Source organism: Psammomys obesus, unplaced genomic scaffold (assembly GCF_907164565.1).
Source record: "Psammomys obesus unplaced genomic scaffold, mPsaObe1.curated_primary_1811, whole genome shotgun sequence".
NCBI classification, from domain to species: Eukaryota; Metazoa; Chordata; class Mammalia; order Rodentia; family Muridae; genus Psammomys; species Psammomys obesus.
Genome location: NW_026590859.1, coordinates 4,779,738 through 4,785,737, shown reverse-complemented (window position 1 = coordinate 4,785,737; position 6,000 = coordinate 4,779,738). Strand labels below are relative to the sequence as shown.

The 6,000-nt window shown below is 53.1% G+C and overlaps 1 protein-coding gene across 1 annotated transcript in view; it reads left to right on the top strand.

Annotated features, from left to right (window-relative positions):
• Positions 1–6,000, top strand: part of Ptpn14 (protein tyrosine phosphatase non-receptor type 14) — a 137,928-nt gene that overhangs the window by 40,192 nt on the left and 91,736 nt on the right.

The window sequence follows — 6,000 nt, the reverse complement described above, 5'->3', positions numbered from 1 at the left end:
CTCCATGCCCACCTTTCTCCATGCCCAATGTATCCTCCATGCCCACCCTATGCAAAGTCCACAGATCTTATCTCTGTGTCTTTGCTAGGTGTGAACTCATGGAAGAGGGCAGAGGTCAACTGTTTTTCTGTATTCAGGACCAGTGAATGTTCACCAACAGTATACACACACAGACACGGGTAGTAGCATGCTCACTAACCGTGTACACACATGAACTCGGGCAGCAGCGTGCTTGCCAACAGTGAACACAGCAGCCTAGGCATGTGCACAACAAAGCCTGTAGACAGACAGCTTTTGATCGGGCAAACACAAACATGAACAGTTACTCTTGGAGACTCTTCTCACCAGCACAGACTCTGAGCAACGCCCTGCGTGGAGGCTAGTGTAACTGTCAGCTTCGGGTGTGTGAAGGCTGGCAGAACTGTTGGCTTGTGCTGTGTGAAGGCTAGTGTAACCATCAGCTAGTGTAACTGTCAGCTGGTGCTGCATGAAGGCTAGTGGAGCTGTCAACTGGACACAACCCAGAACCGCCCAGGCAGTCAGTGAAGCTCTGTCCAGCTCTGGCGGGCCTTTGGGTGTGCCGGTGGTGGGATTCTCTGTGGGTGCTGAGGTCGGACTCAGGTGTGCATGGTTGTGCAGTTAAGCATCTTGTTGAGCGACCTGCCCGGTCAGTTTTCGGTGTCTAAGTGTGCAGTGTTAAGACACTGCAAACCTGAAGCAGTTGACCTCTGCCCTCTTGTGTGTGCTCACACCTAGCAATCATAGAGGTGTCAGAGCAGTGGCCGCACACAGCTCCCGTCCTGCAGAGGTCCAGGCGTGCCCTGCGCCGAGCTCGCTTCCCTTGCTCGCCCGTGGGAACCGTGAGCTGCTGGAGGTTCTCTGTGATCTGTAGGTGCGGCCCTTGAAGGCGGCAGGCAGGCTTGCTCCCTCGTGCTGTGGCCGAGCACGGCTTCCTGTAACTCAGGTTGTCCTGTGCTCCTACTGTTGCGGTGTGGGGGTGTGTGTGAGGAAGGAGGACTGAAGTGACAGACAGGGCCACGGTGCACGTGTGTGCAGCTTCCTTGCCGCCCCATTGGTGAGCCATATGCCATGGAAGAGCATGTATATTGTCCCGTGGTCTTTGGCTTGGTGAAGGTAGCGTGGTTGTACTTAGCAGTCCGGGTGTTTTCTGCCGCACACTCATTGAAATAGTGACAACAACGTCACTGCTCAGATCCGGTGGGCATGCTTGCCGTGGGCGGGTAACTCTTACACGAGCTTACCAGCCCTAGTGTGAACTTGGGATTGGTTCCAGAATCCAGCACGTCCTTGGTGCAAATCTTACGTAAATAGTGTAGCTCACAGGTAGAGCTTGGCTGCATTCGCAGAATGTGCGCACTTGGGCATGAGTGGCTGTGTGGTCACATGTGTGTTTATGTGCACGTGTGTAGACGCCAGGGGTTAGCCTCAGATGTGCTCCCTCAGGAGCTGCGCACCGTGGTTTTGACACAGGCTCTGTCACTGGCACCTACGCTTGCCCGCTAAACAAGGTTGGCTGGCCCGAGAGCTCCTGTCCTTGCTTCTCCAGCGCCGGGACTACAGGCGTGTCAGCACAGCAGCTGCTTTGTGTGGGCTGTGGGAATGAACTTCAGGTGTTCAGGCCTTTCCGGGAAGCCCTTTGCTTCTAAGCTGTTTCCCCACCTCTCAGGCACAACGTTATCAGATCTATTGTACTTGAGCTTTAGGCTACGTGTAGGTGTATCTGAAACACAAGTTAATTTTGTGTCTATGCTTAGGTCCCACTCTGAAATATCTCATTCTGGAAATGCAAACTCCGAATGGTAAGGGGTCCCCAGCCTGTCTTGCTCGCCTGTGATTGCGACAAGAGCTCTGTGTCGTAGGTCCAGGCATCCTCACGTGTGAGATGAAAGGACTGAGGGAGCCCACACGTAGCCTGAATGTACAAATGACAACTGAAGCTCTGGCTGGCCAGAGAAGCCGGTGAGCGAGGTGGGCTGCCCATGAAGCTCAGACCTGGGCACTCCAGCCAGAGAGAGAGTTGGCAGAGTGCTTGGCCACCGCTTGATGTCTGGCTAGGAGGTAGCCCGGATGAGTCCTCCCTCCCATCAGAGAGCTCTGGGCCCAGGGGTGGGGTGGGGTGGGGTGGGGGGTGGCAGGGAGCTGAGCACTCAAGCCCAGGGCAGGAAGGAAATGGGAAAGGGAGGTGTGGAAAACTGCCGGGAGGTCAGGGCCGCTCACAGCCTTTCGCCAGGAGCCTGCCTGCGCACTCCTGTTCCTTCGCTCACTTCTCTGGAGGCCGGTGGATGGGTCTGCCTGCAGCGAGGCTGCTTTGCCATCACCATGCGCCTGGGCTGCTGAGCCTCTCCAGCCGCCTTCGGGGTTACACTTTGAAATCAGTTTGGAAGGAGTTCTAATGACATGCTTGGGTTCTCCAACCCTTCAGTGGAGTGGCGCAGTAGACAGAAAGCCATCCAGGTAAGGTGCTAGAGTTGGGATGGGACCCGGTTCTCTCCCAATGGGCCTGATAGAGTCCCTAGGGCTGGCTGCACCAGGGGCCCAGCCCCAGACTCCTGCCCACCCCCGGACCCTTGCTCAGCCGGTCTCATTAGCAGGCACCATTCACCAGGGTGAGCAGAACTAGGCTGTAGATGGTGCCATGGGGTCCTGGAATGTGGTTGCTTGCCTTTGTTTCCATGTCCTGTCCTCACTTTGGAGTCATTCCGGTGGTGTGAGAACACCAGGTCAGGTGGAGCTCTGGGTTTGAGCTTGTGACTTCTGAGCGCGTGGATTCTCCAGCCTCTCCATCATCACTGCCCTGCAGAGGGCTCCTCCCTTGTATCTGCTTGGTCAGTAGGGGTGTTCATTACTGCCTTCTCAGCATTCCAAAGCTTCTGGGGGTCCCCCATTCCGGTGTCCAGCCGTGATCAGCTGGGACGGTTCAGGACACACACTGTAGTTACTGGTACAGGCAGCAGTCAGGACTGGAGCGGGAGAATCTCAGAGCCTCCTTTTCTCAAAAAGGGATGCCAGGGTCCTGGGGTGCACCGTCTTGCTTGAATAGAGAGATGGGTCTTTTTAGCAATAAAGGTAGATCAGGTGCCTGGCTACAGTGGGGAAGCCAACTCCACCCTCTGTTTTACGTGTTGGTGGCTGCCCAGATGGTTTCCCAACTCTATTGTAAAAGTTGTTCCCCTTGTGTGTGGGGGCGGGGTGGGGGCACGTGCTGCAGCCCCTGTGTGGAGGTCAGAGGGCAGCTTGCCAGGCTCTCTCTACCATGTGGGGCTATAGGAACTCAGCTCATCCGCTTGCCAGCAAGCACCCTACCCACGAGCCTTCTCATCAGCCTCCCTGCTGTGTTTTAAGAAGAAATAACAGCCAGTGCTGTCAGTTTGATCTACCTAAATATGGGGACAGTTGTTTGCTTGTTGTTTGAGACAAAGGTGGGCTGTGTGGTCCTAATAGGCCTTGAGCTCTCCCTCCCTCTGGAGTCCTGGGATTACAAGTGGGTGTCACCACGCCTGAGTTAACTTTTATTTTGGAAGGAAGGACAAACAGAAAGTTTATGTTGGAAGGAAAAGGCAGGGCACCCTTTGTTGAAGAACCTTTATCTTTTTACTGTGGAAAAGTTTAGACACATGAAAAACTCCAGAGACTTCCCTGCTGTAACAGCCATTCACTCACAGCGAGTGTCTTCACTTGAGCACCCACCGAATTCCTCTGCCACTGTTTTAACTGTTTGCCTGTCAAACCCCCTAGCTAACTAAGTGAGTAAGTAATAATTAACTAAATAACTAACTTTTGGAGACGAGGTTTCGTCATGTACCTCAGGCTAGCTTTGAACTTGGCATCTTCCTGTCTCAGCATAGGGTGCTGGAGTTACAGGGACAAATTCCTGTGCCTGGCTTTACCCGTGGCTTTGATTTTCTTTTAACCGAATTCTAGACAACATACTTTTTTTAAATCTAAGGTGTGCTTCGGACGCCCTGAGAATTCAGGTAAGCCTCCTGTCTCCAGCCACCTTAAGGCAGTGAGTAGTTATTGAAAGCAGAGTGTCAGGGACGGGTCTTTTTGTGGTTACTTGGAGGCTTTGAAAGCTATTTGCTCTCCCACGGGCTTCTGCCTTGTCCTGTTTGGAGACCTCACTTTTCCAGTGTTTTTAGAACTGCTTCAGTATATGAGGAAAACAAGAGCCTACCCCAAGGGGAAGCGGCTCTGGACACTACAGGTTCTGCCTGTTAGGAGCCTTTTGGTGTCACCAATGACTGAGTATCTGTTTCCTGCCTTCTCTTACAGTAACGCCGGACACTACTGTTGTCATTTATGTCTTTGAGAGAGGGTCTCCCTGTGTCCCACAGGCTGGCCTCAAACTGCTAATCCCTGTGCCTTGCCGACCCCTTCCCCACCACGAGGTCGCAGTGTGCCACCCTGGCTGACTGTGCTGGATGGTGCTTAATTGCCTTATTTGCCGCGGGCAGTTTTGGAGGCTGCTTTCTGTTGTTTCTGTGGTTTATCGCCTTCGTTGAGATATGTATCCCTTTGGTGAATGTGTCTGCAATAGAGAAACCACTGGGAACATTGCTGGGAAGCTGGGTCAGAGCATCTGGAGCTGTGTAGAGCTGGAAGTGAAGTGAGGGTCACGTTTTATTTCCTGGGACTCAAGGGTTTTATGATACCTGCCTATTCAGGGGACTTTGTGCCTCCTTGGCTTGGTCTTTGGCCTTCTGTCTAAGAAGCCCACTACTCACACAGGAAACTGGCAACTGCGTCCCTCCACCACTGTATCTGTCTGCTGTGACCTTCCACTGTCTCTCCACTGCCTCTCCCACTGCATCCTCCCTACCACTGCATCCCACCACTGGATCTTTCCTACCACTGCATCCCTCCACTGCATCCCTCCACTGCATCCTCCCTCCACTGCCTCCCTCCACTGCATCCCTCCACTGCATCCCTCCACTGCATCCTCCCTCCACTGCCTCCCTCCACTGCATCCCTCCACTGTATCCCTCCACTGCATCCCTCCACTGCATCCTCCCTCCACTGCCTCCCTCCACTGCATCCCTCCACTGCATCCTCCCTCCACTGCCTCCCTCCACTGCATCCCTCCACTGCATCCTCCCTCCACTGCATCCTCCCTCCATTGCCTCCCTCCACTGCATCCCTCCACTGCATCCTCCCTACCACTGGATCCCACCACTGCATCCTCCCTACCAGTGCATCCTACCACTGGATCTTTCCTACCACTGCATCCCTCCAACTGCATCCCTCCAACTGCATCCCTCCAACTACATCCCTCCACTGTATCCGCCCTACCACTGGATCTTTCCTACCACTGCATCCTCCACTGCATCCCTCCACTGCATCCTCCCTCCACTGCATCCTCCCTCCACTGCATCCTCCACTGCATCCTCCCTCCACTGCATCCCTCCACTGCATCCTCCACTGCATCCCTCCACTGCATCCTCCCTCCACTGCATCCCTCCATTGTCCCTTTATTGCATCCCTCTACTGTGTCCCTCCGCCACCACTGTGGCCCTCCATTGTCCCTCCCCTGCATCCTGCCACAGTGTCCCTCAACACTGTGTCTTTCCACTGTGTCCCTCCACTGATGCACAGCACAGCAGTCATCTTTCTCTTATTTCAAATGTGGCTCAAGAAAAGTTTGGAAAGGTTATGGACATGGCTACGTACACAGGAAAGTTGGAAAATGTGTTTGTGGACAGATTTTCATCTTTCCACTGAATATTTGGAAGGAGTTAGAATTTTAAAATGTGCTTTTAAATCCTTTGATGCTATGGGTGTTTTCTTTAGCAAATGAAGGACTTGAGTTTAAGAACCTACAAAACAGTTTTATGTTGTTAAAAGTGCCTTGTTTTGAGTCCTGTGAGATTCAAACATTCATAATTCCAGCTCCCTTGGAGCCCAAGGAAACATACTGAGACCCTGTCTCTAAAATATTAAAATACAGTGAAGAAATAGTCAGTGTAGTAGAAGAAATAGTCA